Source organism: Cupressus sempervirens, chromosome 1 (genome assembly GCF_028749045.1).
Source record: "Cupressus sempervirens isolate cs-2001-9-10 chromosome 1, ASM2874904v1, whole genome shotgun sequence".
NCBI classification, from domain to species: domain Eukaryota; kingdom Viridiplantae; phylum Streptophyta; class Pinopsida; order Cupressales; family Cupressaceae; genus Cupressus; species Cupressus sempervirens.
This window is the reverse complement of record NC_143118.1, coordinates 357,726,254-357,744,585: the sequence shown is the minus strand read 5'-3', so window position 1 is coordinate 357,744,585 and position 18,332 is coordinate 357,726,254. Positions and strand designations below refer to the sequence as shown.

General features: G+C 35.5%; 1 pseudogene; it reads right to left on the bottom strand.

Annotated features, from left to right (window-relative positions):
• The window catches only part of LOC149577730 (uncharacterized), a 62,958-nt pseudogene that overhangs the window by 6,643 nt on the left and 37,983 nt on the right, over positions 1 to 18,332 (bottom strand).

The window sequence follows — 18,332 nt, the reverse complement described above, 5'->3', positions numbered from 1 at the left end:
TCTCATATGAAGTTTTCTCATTTGCTTTTTCTTTAAAAATTTAATCGTATTGAGTTATTCAATATCTATTTGGGAGTATAAGGATACAATATTAAAACCTACTCATGCTCCAAAATTCTCTCTGGGGTTTTCTGTGAGAGAATCTTGTTTGTTTGGCGAAAGTGGGTCTTCTTCATTATCTCCCTCACATCAGAATTCCTCAATATCTCATCACCTTCTTTCTCTCCCGATGTCAAATGGCTACAAACAAAGCAGAAGCTTGTCTGATTGAATAGCATGCTGATCGAAACAGAGCCCTGTAAACAAGTAAAATATCTGTTAAATAGGTATTCCTCTGGAGTATGAGTAATCTTAGATACAAGAATATTGAACAACTTTTTAAATCTTGAAATGAATTATTCCCTACAATAATAGTTCATTTGAATAGCGTGGAAAACATGAAACAAGTTTTCTAATTATACCTTGTTTCCAAGGTAGCCCATTAGCCCACAACCAACACAAGAAACTTTTATATCTCTGACATGTTTTCTCAGATCACTACGCACCCAAACACACAGAAAAATGCCAACCATCTGTTTGCTAGCTCCCAAGCAATAATTTGGCACATCTGAATTGAAGTTGTAATTCATCTCACCCAAGTTGGATGAGGATCTTTCTGATGAAGAACTGTATGAGATTGGGCTACGGTAAAGAGAATATGGTGAGTCTCTCCCACTGAATGAACTTTCATCTTCTGATGAAAGTGGCCCAAATTGAGCAAAATTGTTATGCTCTTAAGAACCCTCAAAATCAGAATCGAAATTGTAAATTTGATCCTCCGAAGATATTGACCCATCCTTTCTACAAGATGTAAAACTGAAGCTTTGATTTCTATCTTTGTTCAATGTATGGCGAATTAGGGCTAACCACTTTGCAGCAGGACCATTGTCTTCTATACCCAATATGTTCCCAGCATTCAATGGCACAATTTCCTGAAACCTGCAAAAACAATTGAGATACAAAAACAAAAAGGTTAAAACCAAGGAATATAACATCTTTCCTGAGAGGAGGAGATAATATCAATTTGAACAAATGAAAAGGTCATGGGAAGACTTCCTTTTTTGATGTTTGATAAATATCTTTCACTTGCAGTGGTTTGAAGAGAACAATTAGTTACTTGATTTTTAATTATATAAATATATTCATTATTTTATAATTTATAAGTAATATAAAATAATTAATTTTGATAATAAATGCATTAAGCATGGATAGACTAATAATTAAATGTTAAAATGAGTATCTTTTTAAAAGTCTTATGTATGTATACGGCGTAGTAACTAACTAAATGGATCTTTTACTTTTGAAAGAGAGGTTTTGTAAAATTTGGGATTCAGGGATTGTGGAGCCTTAATCAGTGATGTTTCTATTTTTTTAAAGAGGATTACCATCATTCTTATCTTTTTCTTTTCTTATCCACAAATTGATGGCTTTACCTAACTAAGATGTTGAGATAATGGGTGTTGCACACATTGCATAATATTGTTATATTTTATTTTTGTTATGTAATGTTGTGCCTAGATGGACGTGCAACATGTAAAGATTCCCATAGAATATTTTTGATAAGTTGTATTGTAACATTGTGATAATATTTCATGTAATTATTTAATATTGGGATAAAGAATTAAATGCCCAATATTAAATGTGGGGTCAGTGGGTTAGGTAGCACATGGTTTTTAGCACATGGTTTATGTAATACCACTTGATGGTTTTGTGGGACTTGCTACTATATAAGTAGCCACAAGGGTAGTTGTTGTAGAGAGAGAGAGTGAGAGTAAGAGTGACAAGGAGAAGACAAAAGGCAAGAGTTGAGCGGGACAAGGCTTGACAGATTAGCCAAAGGAGCATTTGTGAAGGTTGAAAGCATGGCATGGGAAGTGTGGATTCATGCTTGTTCACATAGTTTGCTCGGTTGTGGCTATGGCCATGAAAGCTTCCATGGTTGTATGGCAATGGTATTTTTTGCTGAATAATACATGATGATGGATGCTTTTGGAGGCTGGGTTTTTTCCCTCAATGAGGGTTTCTCAGGGTATATTTTGTGTCACATTTTGTGGGTATGTTCTCTATTCTCTTGCATGTGGATTTTAATTTCGTATTTATTTCAAATCTATTATGGGTTATGTGAAAACGGTTATATTCTTTACTGCCAAGTTTCCTTACAAGTGGTATCAGAGCTATGGTTTTATTATTTGTAACCCTAGATTGAATCCATGGGAATGCATGAGAGGATAAAAGAAAGGGCAAGATATATGAATGATTTATTGCAGGTCTGAGGGTTTTGGATTTGCTGTTATGATGGGATGTTAAAAGATTTGGGCATGTGAAATTGTTGGAGGAAAAGATTTTTTTTTCTTTTTTTGGATGTTTCATTTAAAATGAGGGTTTTGGGGGTAGCTTGCAAAAATGACCTCCTGGGTAAAAATAGACCTCACCATTGGATCCGAGTCAACATTTCCATAAATTTTAATATATAATATGCCCTAGTTTGGCCATGTTCAGAGGAAATGAAAGAGTTTTTTTTGGTTTCAGCCCATGATGGCCATCAAATTTAATCCCGTCGAAATTTTCGTCACTGAAAAAAATTAAAAAATAAAAAATCGTACTAAAAATGGTAAAAAGACAGTTTTAGTAAAATGGCCATAACTTTCTCTCAAAATATCGGATTTCAAAGTTCTTATAGGCGTTGGAAAGCTAATTCAGAGCACTACAAGATGGTGTAGGTTTGGTTCTGTGATTTTGAAATTTTGTCAGGTTTTAAGAGCCCTAAATTCAGATGTTATTTATTTTGAGCACGGATTAGGGCATAACTTGGGCATACGGAGTCGGATTTTGGACTTCGAGTAGTCAATGGAAAGCTCTTGGAGAGCTCTACACATTGGTTCAGATTTGGTGCAGGTTTAGCATAATTTATTTGGTGGTATATTTATCTGAACAGCTTATAGATATATTTTGACTATGGTAACATTGTGAGTTTATGGCATTGGAGATTTAAGTTTTGATGTCATTGTATACTCAAGTTTGGTCTCATGATGATATGGTTATCAGTGTTTGGTTTGGATATGCATGATGACTTGTTGGGTCTACAAGTTGTGCAGTGTTGTAAGCGGTCTATGCTTATAGGTTGCATTTATAGCTTGGTTATGGGTTGTCTTTGCCCATTGATCTTTCATTATTGATGCATATTCAGATTGGTGGCTTGGATTTGGGTTGTCTATACCCTAAGGCACATGATTTTATCTTCATGTAGAAGGGATGAGATGTTGTTACCAAGTACAGTCATGGTGGAGGATTATGGTTGATTATGCTGACAGGTTGGACACTTTGAGAGCCAGATGCTCAGTTCATGGATGTGATCATGGTGTCATGGATTTTGGCATGCTATGATTGGATATACAGGTACATCCTTGATGTTCATTAGCTTGGATTTTTAATTCAGTTATGGTGGTATATCTTCTTAGTTGAGGATCATGGTTATTTAGTTTCTTTTGAGGAGCTCATGATGTGCACTTTGAGTTCTTTGATGGTTTGATGCCTTGGTTGATTCTCATGGTTAAAGGATGGTATTTTCATCATGATGTCATGGATAGCTTGGATACACAGTTTAGTGGGAGCTTGTGACAGTGATGGGGTGACAGTGCAGGATTAGTTTCTGCTTTGGTTTATATCTTCTTGGTTTGGAGAGGATGGATTTTATGATGCCATAGGTGACTTAGTACCACAGTTGAGTGAGAGTTGTTGGCATTGATATATTTATTGAGTGTTTGCAGATGTTGGAGGTTTGTCTTAGATCCTGTTGCTGTAGAAGCGTCTTTGACATTTGCATGGTGCACTTGTTATCTTCATGGTGTTTGAAGATGGTTAGATCTTGAGGACTCATAGAGTTCTTGGTTATCTTCATGGTATGTGGAGATGGTTCTTCCTGGTATGTGGAGATGGTTTTCTTCATGGTGTGTGGAGATGGTTTTCTTCATGGTGTGTGGAGATGGTTGCATCTTGAGGACTCACAAGGTTCTTGGCAAAGGTGTGGTTTATGCTTTTATTTGGCATGTTATCCTTGGTATGAGGATGGTTTCATTATTATGTCATGGTATACTCTTGATACACGTTTAGAGTTGTGACATGTTATGATATGTTCATGTGGAGCATGTTATCTCTTTAGTTGAGATGGTAAGATCATGTTGTCATGTTTATGTTCCTGAGGCCATGGTTGGAACTTTGACATTGATCTTGGTTTAGTTTCTTGGTATTGAGTACACTGATCATAAGCTGGATACTTCATGATATTGCTATGTTGCATTTGGGTTTGACATGGATTTATTGGTTACAGGTGCTCATGGATACTTAGAGACGGTGGTGATGTTGATTTCTCTTGAATTAGAGAAGTATTTGTTGGGATGGTTGATGGTTTCAGCAAGAAGTCCGAGGGGCAGTCACCTGATATGGACTTGAGAGGAGATTGTTCTTAGATGAGTCTTGGTTGGAGACTTGGGTATCTTGATGAACATTCTCATTCCCCACTCTTGGTCTACTCGGCAGTTTTCTACTTGAGAGGTATAGCCCATTGTTTTCTCTCAGTTGCATTATATTTATGCTTATCTTTCATGGATATAGATTTTGAGCTATGGTACATGAGTTAGTTCTGGAGGGTTCATTTGAGAGATGGTTTAGCATTGGTTATCTCCATGTGCATATGTTGTTATGCTGGTTGAGTTTGGGAGATGGTTTTATATTGGGCATATTCCTTGGTTTAGGAATGGTTTTATTGAGTTTGATCTTCTTGTGAGAGGCTTACATCCATGATGAGTTATATGGTATGGTTTGGGTGTTGTTGAGGCTTCTTGTTGGGGTTTTATGGAGGAGATCATACTTGCACAGTTTACATCTAGAGGTGTGTGTAGAAGGACATGATACAGGTTATGATTTGCATGGTTTCTCTGGTCTTGGTTATCTTCCTGGATGTTCAGTTTTGCCTACATTGGATTTGAGATTGGTTAGAGATTGTGATCACTGTTTTGTGCTCATGTATGTCATGTGAGAGATGACATGGTTTTTTTTTTATCTCTTTCCTTTGTTGGTTGTGGAGAATTTGGGAGACTATTGGAGACTTGTTATGAGAGTTTTTCTTTCAGGATATTAGTTTATGTATTGTTGATGTCCTTGATACTACATGGATTCACTTCTTTGAGATGTGTTGAGTGGATTGGTTATAGATTTGACATTATCGTTTGCAGTGGGAGCTTCTTGATATATATGTGGCAGGTATTGCTCTTGAAGCTTGTGATTGCAGGTTATAGATTGGATATGTCGATGATATGAGATTCACTTTTTATACCTTTGAGGTATGGATAGTTGGATGGGTTTGGCACTTTGCTGTGGGTGCTATTTCAACTATGGATATTTTGACAACTACAGATACATGTGATTACCTTTGGATCAAGTTTTTGTGCTTGGAATTTTTAGTTGGTACAGGATTTTATGATCTTCTAATGCGATAGGTTGGGTGGTTTTCTCTTTGGATGGCTTCTATGTATGTCCAGTAGGAGTGGCATAATAGGAGGTGAGATCATTCATGTTCGAGATGCTAGATACTTTGATTTTGTTGCGGGTATCAGGATGGAGCACTCAGTGTATTTTGATCCATGATGGTGGATGTGCTGGGAGGGATTGTTCCCTTGTTCATTTATGTAGCTACGGATTGACCCTATGCAATGTATACAAAAAGTGGGAGATTGTTGAGATAATGGGTGTTGCACACATTGCATAATATTGTTATATTTTATTTTTGTTATATAATGTTGTGCCTAGATGGACGTGCAACATGTAAAGATTCCCATAGAATATTCTTGATAAGTTGTATTGTAACATTGTGATAATATTTCATGTAATTATTTAATATTGGGATAAAGAATTAAATGCCCAATATTAAATGTGGGGTCAGTGGGTTAGGTAGCACATGGTTTTTAGCACATGGTTTATGTAATACCACTTGATGGTTTTGTGGGACTTGCTACTATATAAGTAGCCACAAGGGTAGTTGTTTTAGAGAGAGAGAGTGAGAGTAAGAGTGACAAGGAGAAGACAAAAGGCAAAAGTTGAGTGGGACAAGGCTTGACAGGTTAGCCAAGGGAGCATTTGTGAAGGTTGAAAGCATGGCATGGGATGTGTGGATTCATGCTTGTTCACATAGTTTGCTCGGTTGTGGCTATGGCCATGAAAGCTTCCATGGTTGTATGACAATGGTATTTTTTGCTGAATAATACATGATGATGGATGCTTTTGGAAGCTGGGTTTTTTCCCTCAATGAGGGTTTCCCAGGGTATATTTTGTGTCACATTTTGTGGGTATGTTGTCTATTCTCTTGCATGTGGATTTTAATTTCGTATTTATTTCAAATCTATTATGGGTTATGTGGAAACGGTTATATTCTTTATTGCCAAGTTTCCTTACATAAGATTCCCATTATGGAAGATACTGCTTAAGGTTCATGGAATTTCATAATTTATTACTTGCACTATCAGATTCCAATTTTTTGAGAAAAAGGTTCAGATTTTGGTATTAAGAACTTAGTTTTGCCGGTGCAATCTATTATTTTCTAAGTTTGAGTTGTTATTTTTTAAACTATAAAAATGAACAGTAGAAAATATACGACAGAATATTATTTAGGAGAAAGCTACCGTTCCTAATTGAAACTAATTGACAGGAAGCTAATCACATTTAGTACAGCTCCTACTGCCAAAATTTCTCAATATGCACTTCATTCATGATATCTTTTTTGTTCAGACTCCAAGCTTTTGATTAGTGTGACTCAGGTTTTTATCTAAGAAATTCAATCTTTTGGCAGCTGCTATCTATGCTTGTGAAGTTTGTATTTGATTTGTTTATTTGTTAGCTGTTGATGGTCAGCATGCAGTAAAATCTACTAGCCGGCATGTTGGGGTATTCAAATTGAAAAAAGTAAAATGAAAGCTGTTTATTTTGAGACCTCAAATCCACACTACACCTGCAATTAAAGACAGTGAGATGAGACTCCACTTGATAATCTCTAGAAGATAGTTGATCAAGGGCAACTTCCAAGCAAATCAAAAGACTGGATGAACACTCACAGACAAAGGAGGAATCACCCTGGCCCAACAGGAACAGGATTACCTGTATGCACCTAACAAAATCACTTACCCATGAATTGAAACCCAATTAACAAGAAAAGGAATAGTAAACACATTTTCATAATGATACAAGTGATTGGAATGAGATGAGAGGATTTTGTTTTTACCCAAAAACATAGATATCTGCCGGAGGTGGTGATGCCCAATCATCCAAATTGAGGCCACTGTGGGGCACTTCACCTCCTACATTCCATGTTCCCACAAATACCCTACAACGCCAAAAAAACAAATTGATGTCATGTTTTCCTTGTCATGTTGTTGGAAATATTCAAGATATGACAAGTTACTGAGAGGGGAGGGGTGAATCAGTAACTTTTAAAATTTCAAACAATAAAACTGCATACTAATATATTCACCATTCATCCAAGTAACCTACTATAAGCATGAAAAAAAATCATTTGCAACACTTGAACACACAGATTTGGTGACCCAGAAACCTTCCAAATAGAAAGTAAAACTGGGGTGGGGATGAAACCCACAAAGCTTGGTTACTGCAGTATGAAGTTGGCCAGTTAAGGCTTACAATGACCACTTCTGGTGATCTGCCCTGTTAGGAGCACAAAGGATTGCTAGATCCACCTTGTTAGAGGATTTACAAACATACAATAAAGTATGCACTCTGTTAGGAGATTTACAAAAGACTGTTAAGTCTACCTTGTTAAAGGATTTACAAAAACTGATTCACCTATTAGAATGAAACAGTGGATCTGATTACAATTGATTGCTGATAAGATTCGCTATGCTCTGATTCACCTTGATGTGATAGATAAAACTTTTCTGCTCCAAAACTTGACCTTGCTGAATACCTTCACAACTCAACACACATACTTTCGTTCACATGTATTTCTTTCACACTTTCACATTTTCATTCATTACCATTACATTTGAATGATACAATACATTGCATATATATACCATCCAAATAAACAATACATGCAAGGTCGGCCAAAACAACAAGTGCAAATCTCTATACAAAGTGGGCCCAAGGTAAAAACTCGGGTTCACTGAACTGACTCGGTGTCCTTCTGATACTCGGCGTCCACTGCGTTACTCGGCATCGTCATGCACTCGGTAGAAGTGAAGGCACGGTCCATACTAAACACTTCAAGTAGTTCTGAACTCGGTAACCACTGGAGACTCGGTAGAAGAGATGTCACTCGGTGAACACTTCTATCTGAACTGTAGCTCGGTGATCAAAGGAAACACTCGATAGAACCTTGTGACTCGGTGATAGTTAGTTTCCTTGATAACCGTCTGAGTTCGGTAAAATTAATTTCCTTGATAACCTCAGGAGCTCGATTATCATGAAGTTCTTGGTCAATACTAAGTACATCTTCACTCGGTCAAAACTGATTCCTTTCTTTACCTCGAACACTCGGTAAACACTGGCTGCTTTGTTCACCTCGATCACTCGATAAACACTGACTTCTTTGTTTACCTTGATCACTCGGTAAACACTGAGAACTAGGTAAAGCTTGGCTTACAAAGGAATGTCCGGTGAGAGCTCGGTAAGCATTCAAAATCTAATAAGTGTTGTAACTAATGAAAAAAATGTATCATAATGCCAACACATGCAACATGGGTTAAATTGATAGCTCAGTGTTTTAAAAGAAAATATTTTACAGGCAGTGGCAAAACAGTAACATCTTATCAAATCTCAGCTCAATTTATCTGAATCCACTTTAATGAGTGATATACCTTAGATCTTGCACGTTTGTATCCTGAGACATATATGGCTCATTTCTTTACAGTGTGTCATATGTAGGTCTGATCACAAAATTTTTTGTCATGTTCAAGAAAAGCAGTAAGAATTACAGCTGTGCTGATTCAGATATACAAATAGATCATGGAACCTGATTCAAAATGTTGATTAATACAAAATCTAATTGTACCAACTTATCATTTTTATTTGTATCAACAATGAAACCTAAAAACTTGAATTCCACTTGGCCACTAAAAGGACCTCCCCTCATTAGAAAATCTATTAACAATTTTAAGCAATGGAAAGACAGTAAGAAATAGTTTCCAGTGTGTTGACGTTTTTGAATAACTTATCAAAATAACACCCAACTTATAATTTTTTCCAAAACACTGATTTAAGCACCAGTAAGTTCTTGGAAACATGAATTCCAGATTACCACCAGAATACCTACCCTAATACAATAAAAGTACTTTTCTTTAAGAGCACTGATATCTTGTTATAAAAGTCTCCTTAGAGAAATTTGAAATATCCAAGGAAAAACTCTACTTTGAAGCAAGCTAGAAAGTTTTCAACAATAAAAGCAATAATGCAATACGACCATGAACATCCAAAACAAGGACAAACTGAACCACAGTTATAAAAATCAGGTGCACATTCTTCCTTGTGAGAATGGGATTACCTTCAATAAATCCATCAGCTTGAAACTTTTCAGTTTTTGACTTTATATTCAGTCATTTCCTGGCAACTAACTTCGGCCATGAATACTGCACATACCAAAAACCAAGCGAGATCCATTAATCAACTTCATTGTCTACAAAATATGGATCGATCAATGTATTTGGTAATGTTACAAGAATGTTTCGTTGAAACATGCCTTAATCTTCTTTTCATCCATTGGTAGAGACAAGTTGAATAGAATAATGATGTAGCCAGCAATGTGGGTTTTAAGAGTTTAGCAACCCTACCACTCTTTTATATAGATAGCAGAGAATAGAAGGAAACGTTTTTCTTATTTACAGAGACTTTGCTTAGATATGGGCTGACGTCACAGCCAAGAAGAAATATATTTGTAAATAAGAATGGAGACCCACTATTTTGACAACCAACCAAAAGACCAAACATAGAAAGCTCTGTCAAAGGAGAAGAATGATTTTGACTTATTAGTTGGAATGTCAAGGTTTACATGGCCTGCAATTCATAAAATGTTCTATGCATTTTAATGTATGACTTAAACTAATCACATGGTTACACCAAGCTTCTCTTTTAGGAGATTTCTTATAGTTTAAGATCTAAAAGTTTGAGCAATAGGTTGAGTGGGCCAAACGTTACGAAATCACGTTTTAGCTTAGAAATTGACATGTGGAAGTATCATATTGACATTTGATTTTATATTCAAGTTAGTAAATGCTAAAAGTTGATAGAAATCATATTTTATGGGAAGAATAATGGCTGCCCAATTTAAAATTTGAAATTGGATGGTGCATGTTAGAAGCATTACTTAATTTGAATGGAGCTAGTAATTTCTATAAAGTATTTAAAAGTAGACAAATTATGTGCAAGTAAGCAATGTAATGAAATTGAAATTATAAAAATTCAGATTTTAATATCTTAAGTTCATGAAAGTTGATATTTCTTTATTTAATAGATTAGTGTCTGCTATGTTCTTATGTATAAAGAAGTATATTCTATCACATATTCACACAAAATATATGGATTAAACATCATATCATGAATCTTATATAAAGTAAAGTCTTAAATATTTATACTAAAAGAGGCAAAATCATAAGCTTCAAACCACTAAGAAACAAGAGCTATAGATCTAACAAGAAGTGGAGGTATATCATTCTCATTAGGCTTGCTCCAATCATGAAGGTAGTCTTGGTCATTTGTAATTGGCTCAAACCAATAATGACACCTTCTCCATTGACATGTTCTCTGTCTAGTTGCTAAGACTCATTTGATGGGCCTCCAAAAAGCCATCTTTCTAAGTTTTGTTTATTTTGTTTCCAAATAGTTATCTTGCAAACATTCATGACTTTATGGTTTCAAGTAGATGAACTTATGCTTCTTCTTCTTCTTCTTTTTTTTTTTTTTTTTTTGTGTGTGTGTGTGTGTGTGTGTCAAGACATGGAGTAGGAATATGGATAGTTTAAAGATGCTATATTTGCTTGAATTAATGGACAAAAATGGTATAATAAAGTAGTTATACATGTTGATAAATATTTCCCCATCTATGCTATGTTTTGGGTAGTTTTCTTCCTATAGCCATAGTATTTGTAAGAGTGGTAATTTGAACTTTACACCATTTTTCTAATATTGATGATGAAGATAAATATATGTATATAGAGATTGGGTGTGCATTGATTATTTTATAGGTATTTGATGCGAGTATTCAAGAGTCAACATTTTAGTGCTAGAGTAGTCAAAGCCAACTGGATTGCTAGACCTTCACAAATGGAGAAAATCATTTATTATTTTTTGTTGTTGCAGCACACGAATGTAGCTTCCACAATTTGCTATATTCCTTGAGGATTTATTCATGGTTATTGTTGTTTTTATTTCAAACCTTATGAGTCTGTAATTGATCCTCATTAATGGAGTGATCTTAGATTTAGGAAGTAGTTGTAGTTTCTTTTTAAAATAATGTTTGTTGCAACTTAGAGCATAGTTGGAAAGGAAGAATGGAGTGAGTTGATTTTCATAGTAGCAAAGTGTGATACTATTTTTCAATCAAGTGTAATCTTTCAATATGAATGAATAGAATGCACAGTTCAAGTTTATATCTCTTATTTTGATTGTATTTTCTATTCACTGCTCTAAGGGGGCCCACTTGGTGAGTTAACTATTCCATTAGTTAGAATATATTTCATTTCCTTGAACTATTTCTAAGTAAGGTAGAACTTTGTTGCTCCTGTAGCCATTGATAACAAAATCAATGAACTATTCCTACAACATAGGTCCATAGATAGGTTTACCATTTGTAGCATTATCTTAATCTTTAAGTTATCATTTTAGTTTCCACTATAGGTTTCCTTCATCATTGCCTTTTCTTTAGTTGCAATGACTTAAAGAATAATTAGAGCATATACTTTGCAGTTACCATTTCAAGTTTACGCTCCCATATTGATAGTTGAAACGAAGTTAGTATACTATTTTAAGTAAAACACATGATGTTGTTTGACCATAGAATCATTGTGAAAGGATGTCCAATCCTTTATTACTAATGTATTAAATTGACCAACCATTTTTGGCAACATTGCTGGGGATGGTGTCAATCTAGTTTGACCCTGAAGTCATTATGTTAGTTTAAATTGTACATTATTTTGCATGCATAGAAGAAGAGACCTTCTTGGGAGATTTCTTCATCATAATAATCAGAAAAATATTGTTAATCCTGATCCTGAAGAACCTCACAATGAAAACAAAGAAGAAAAACCTTTTGAAAATCCATTCACCAATGCTCAAGAACAAATAACCTTGTCCTTTTAAGAATCCTTGCATTTGACTGATCTTTTTGCTAAATCTAAATAGCAAGATGATCCACTTTTCCTTGTTATCTATCAACCACCACCGTCAGGCCCTCCTCCAAGAATGGCTTAGCCTCAACCTCAGGCCACATTCCCTTTTCTTATCCCTCTTCAACAAGGTAATCAAAATTTGAAGAACATACCCTCTACTACCCTACCCAAGTTCTATGACCTAATTACTAAAGACCTTGAAACCTTCCTAGATTTGAGTTTGATATCCTTTGTAGAAGTTATGACTATACAACTGATGCTCACAAGCTGAAGCTGTTTCCATCCACCCTAAAGGAAGCTTCTCTGAGATGGTTCATGGGGTTGGGCACCAACATTGTAGTAGATTGGCTTGCAATGAGCTATTTGTTTATTAGAAAGTACAAAGAATATTATAGGGTCAAGATTTAGAAGAGGATGACATTTTCAAAATGTCCCAAAAAGAAGATGAAACCTTAGAAGACTATGTCTCATGGTTCATATTCAACCTACAATGTAACACACAACACCAGCTGAACAAGGAATCAAAGAAACATTTTTTTTCTGAGAGGTGTACATGATGGAAGTATTGAGGCTCTAGATCTTATGTTAGGAGGAGATATCAATCAAAAAATTTGGACCGATATATATAAAGTATATGTCTAAATTATTCTAGGGACACTATGAAGAAAGGTAGGGGACTTAGAGACCTACCAAATAAGTCTAATGGTGGTTTAGGAGCATATAAGATGGAGCTATATCTAATTTTTTGTTTGTTTTCAAACAAGACACCATTAATGATGTAGCCACTTAGCTAGATACCATGCAGGCAAGAAGGAAGAAGGACGAAGTTGATGCCATGTTATCTGAATACTATCTACATTGTAGGGAGAAGAAAAGGAATTGTAATGCAAGTTTGTTGCAAGCTTGGAGACACAACCAATGCCTATTGAGTTTAAAGGCATTAATGAAAATGGAGAGGTGCTCTACGTTGCTCAACAAAGGCCATGGGCTCAAAGACAAGGTATGCCACAAGATCTTCTTCAAAATTATAATAGTAACAATCAATGGAAAAATTCTAAGAATATAGTAATTGGCAACAACCTCAGTAGGGTTGGCAACAATCTTAGCAGGGTTGGCAGCAACCTTAGCAAGATTGACAAGTAGCCCAAAATTGGAATAACCAACCTAGTCAGCAAGCCTTAATGCCACCACCTTAGCAGTAGACTTTAATGCTAATAATACTCCCCCTAAACAAACTTAGCTACTAGTTCAGCCTAATCCTAATCCCAACAATACCAAACAACCAACACAACAACAAAGTTATGCTATCTCTTTGAATTATATCCACTTAAGGTTAGGCACTACTATTTCTTCACCACAAAAGCCTATCATAACTGAAGTTGAAGATTCCCCAACTAAACTAGTGGATGTGTTAGTTCAACAAACCTCTCCTATAGCCAAAGAACCTTCAACTAGGAGGAACCACACACTTAGTTTTGTTGTTTTGTTCATTGTGATGTTTCTTTCAGTACTTTTCCTTTACTATTATGTTTTAGATGGTTTGATGTAGTTTCTACCTTGTAGTTATTGTGTTCGAGTGTTTAAGCCTCTATTTGTGAATCTAGTACTCCATGCTGTGGAGACATAGTTTTACCTTTCATTTCATCTTTAGTTTCCTTTCTTGTTTTTTTGATTTCTCATGCATGTGGCTCTCTACATTTTTTCATGTGGTTTTCTGCATTTCTCCACGTGGCTCTTTGCACTTCTTCGCATGGCTCTTTTCAATTCTTTGTGTGGTTCTTTGTAGTTCCTCGTACTAGCCTTGACACCAATTTGGTGGGGGTTTGGTGGATGGGCCAGGTATTCCTCCATGCGAGAGGGTAGCTTCTGGTCTACCTCACAATAGGTGTATCATAGTCATGCTTTGGGCCATGCTTAGGAATAATATATTCAAACTAAGGACTATTTTTCCCACTATGAGGTGCATTTAATCTTGTCAACCCAAGGACATATACTTGAAATGGTTAGCACAGTATGTGCACTAGGTCTCTTAATGAGTCACTAAACTTATGCTGCAGGAAAGTAAAATACAAGAAAAAGAACTTGCACTGTTGATGTAGGAAACTAACACACTTAACTCTATGAATACTGGAAATACAATGAAAGACTGACAAATATTCCAACTCAGTTTATCCACTACAACTTTTCTCACATATGCTACAGGAACATTCATGAAGTGCAATGCTATAGGAAGGAACTTACAACTTCTACTTACAATACTAAGAATACTTGAAAATAAAACTATTCTATCCTAATCTAATCCACCTTCCAAGTGAGCCCCCTTGGTCGGCTTCAACTAAACTACTAACACAAGATAGAAGCCAAAAACTATTTCATTACATTTTAGAAATTCATTACATAATACATAGAACTATAAAAACACAACTCACCGTAAAAGTTAACAATTTGTTCTCATAAATGATTTCTTCTAATTGACTAAACTAATACACTTGGTTTGATTCCTATATATAGGAGATCAACACTTATTCTTATAACAGAAAAGTAAATAACCTAGCTTTAAATCTACATGAGAGGAAGAAGGAAAATAATAACTTGAGGTGGGAAGAAGAAATAATGGCTTAAGGTGGGAATAATAATAAAGTCTAAGCATCCACTCGCCATAGGAATAAATGCAAAGAAGGCAATAAATCTTCATAGTTCCTCCTTACTTGCTGCCATGTCTTTTGGAACCGTTACAACTTTCCTCCACCATGGCTACTCCTTAGTGTTCTTTTCTCCTTGAATGTTGTTGGTGCTCAACTTTGAATTCTTCTGATCACCCTTCAGTCTTTATTTCTAATAGGTTAGTTATAATATAGAGACATGTTTGAAAATAAACATTTATCAAATTAAATTCAAATATAAGAACACACATTTTGATAACTATATGAAATACCTCATTATACATACATACATACATACATACATACATACATACATATATATATATATATATATATATACACACACAGACACACATATATATATACACATATACATACATACATACATACATACATACATACATACATACATACATATACACACACACACACACACACACACATATATATATATATACTAGCAAAAGATGGCATAGTATGTACCCATAGGTTTATCATAGGTTCGGTAAACATAGGTCCAAAAATGTTTTGACAAAGACAAAAATGAGTATCAACAAAGTGTTTTAAAACTATCATGAAATAAAGGCAATATTTGGCCTCATCATCTTCTCCCTACTAAACTAATGCTTGTCCTCAAGCATTGCATTTCCTTGTTAAAGACTTGAATTCCCCAATCTTGGTCCTTCCTTTCCTATTGCTCTTGAAGGTATAGTAAAATACTCTTGTCCTTTCCCACACTTCCCTTCTATGATCTTCCTTAAGCTTGTCGAGTCTATTGACATTAATGTCATACAAAGGCCACAGGAGCATTGGAGGCTACATGGTTAGGGGACACCATAATTCTAGTCTGGCATGCTTCCCTAACTCTGAATATTTTGGAACCCTATGAAGTGTTGCCTCCAAGTTGATGGGACTATGTGGTTTTGACTTTTTAAGAGATTCAGGCAATCTAGCCCATCTACTCCTAGCACCAGTCATAACTCTCTAGAAAGAAAAGTAGGGTAAATTCTCATAATCAGCATAAACCTTAGCTCTAGCAGCTAAGATCCTTTCCTTTACTTCTAGATTCTTCTTTCCATAAGTTAATGTGAACCAATCCTTGAGAACTTCATCTGGCTTGCTACTCTTGACTCTTAAAGGCAAGGGTTATGTCCTTTCCTCATCCTTGTAATTATTCAGCTACCTGTCATATTTTTCTTCATTAGACATCTAGGACATGAGGGCTCTTAAATTTATGTCCCCTATGTAAAGCAAGGGATTCCATTGAGTCTCTGAAAGGATAAAAAAATTATGAACATATAATTCACAAAGTAAATTCTGCTGCCAAGGTGGCAGAGTCTAATATAGTCCATAAAATTCTTGTGCTCATTTGAACTCTGCATTAATATTCTTAAGAGTTAACATTAATTGAAACAAAATAAATTGTTCTTTCAAATAGAGAGCATAAACTCTTGGTGGTGGTCTACAAGTATGTGCCTAATCAGCTAACTTATGGGCATGATCCATTCATTGCTTTTGACTTGCTAATTGTTCATTTAAATCTGCAATTTCTTCACCTTGAGATGCTATGATTTTATTCATCTTTTTCCTCTCTTCTTCCCACAAGGCCTCAACAAACTTATGCTATCCAAACAACTGAAAAGGAGTTTCTATAGTGTAATAGAACCACTTTCTTCTTCATGATTTATTTTCCTCTTTCTCTATTTCTACCATAAATGTTCTACAAAACCAGTAATCCATGTTGTTTTATAGGACACTAGGGCAGTGTTTGGACCAACTAGCTTAGGAACTGTTTCATCCCTATAGCTTGAAGTACCTGGTTGGTCTGTTGGGGTATCATTTGGATTTTCTTTGATTTCATCCCTACATTCCTCATTAGGATTTTTGGGAATGCTTGTAATTTCAGGATGGGGAGGAGAGTGATTAGAGACAATTTGCATAGGGTATTCCTTAGTAGATGTTTTGGATAAAGTAGAATATTTAGAAACTTGCCCTCTCATCCTGGGGCTTCTCCTTATGGGGGTTTCTTCTTGTATCATAGCCTTTTCCCTACCTTTCCTTTTAGGTGTCTCTACTATAGGAGTAGTTGCTGTAGGACTTTTCTTTGTTCTCTTTTGTCTCACAATTTTAGGGTTCAACTCTTCCTTTTCCTGAGAAAAGATTTCTTCTTGCAATTTTGCTTTCCTCTTGGCTCTGCTAGAAGTAGGTTTCAGAGTCTCTTGCATAAGTGAAGGCACAGTCTCTTGAACAAGGATAGTTTCTTGCACATTTTATTGGGTATTTTCAACTTTAGCCTCTTGAGTATTTTTTTCAGTAGGTTCATTGGTAGGGACATTTTCCTCACTAGGCTATTCACTAGGGGCAGCTTGGGGTTGCAGAGTTTTGGCTTGTACAAATTCATCCCATGTCATGGGAGACACATCCCTAAGAAACCTCTCTATCAGTAACTTAATTAAGACATGATGAGTAATGAAATTGTCTTTTCCTTTCTAAGTTTCTTCTACACTAATACAAAGCATATTATACAAGAAATTTGAAATGTTTACTGAAAGATTATGCCTTATACCACTAAGTAATTTGAAATGATGTGCATGAAAGTATGAGAATCTACCTTCACATGTAAGGTATTTGATAATATGCATGGCTAATTCATTGTATGGTGGAAGAAGTGACATTCTCTTGCAACCCTACTTTGTAATGTCCATTTGAGGATTAGTCAATCTAGTAAATTGAGCTCTTGATGACCTTGCATCATGTGTGTTGGGATAATGTTCTCCAACTGTAGGCAACCCAATTACTTTAGCAATGCATTCCTCTATTGCAATCACCATTAAGCCCCAAACAGAAGCTTCACCCTCATCAAATGTCCTTGTGAATTCGGTGGCCACCTCTTCATCATATGCAGTTAAACTCAAGAAATACCCTAGCCATCTGCATGTATTAAACCTTCTTATAGCCTCTACATCTAAGAGCAACATAGTATGTTCCACTGGTTCTCTCCTCTACAACTGTCCACCCATTTTCTTAACACTTTCTCTATCTACTCTATTTTCCCCCTTTTGAATTCAAGTTTCTTTGTTATTTTATAGACTCAACTCACATTTCTTTGTTTTAATAGGCAATTATTGTCATAAAGAAATTGTTATGTACAACAATATGGCTTTTAATGAAGGAAAATATGAATATGTGTGAGAATCATTCAAAAATGGGGTTCAAATCACATAAAATTTAAACTCAAGTCACATCA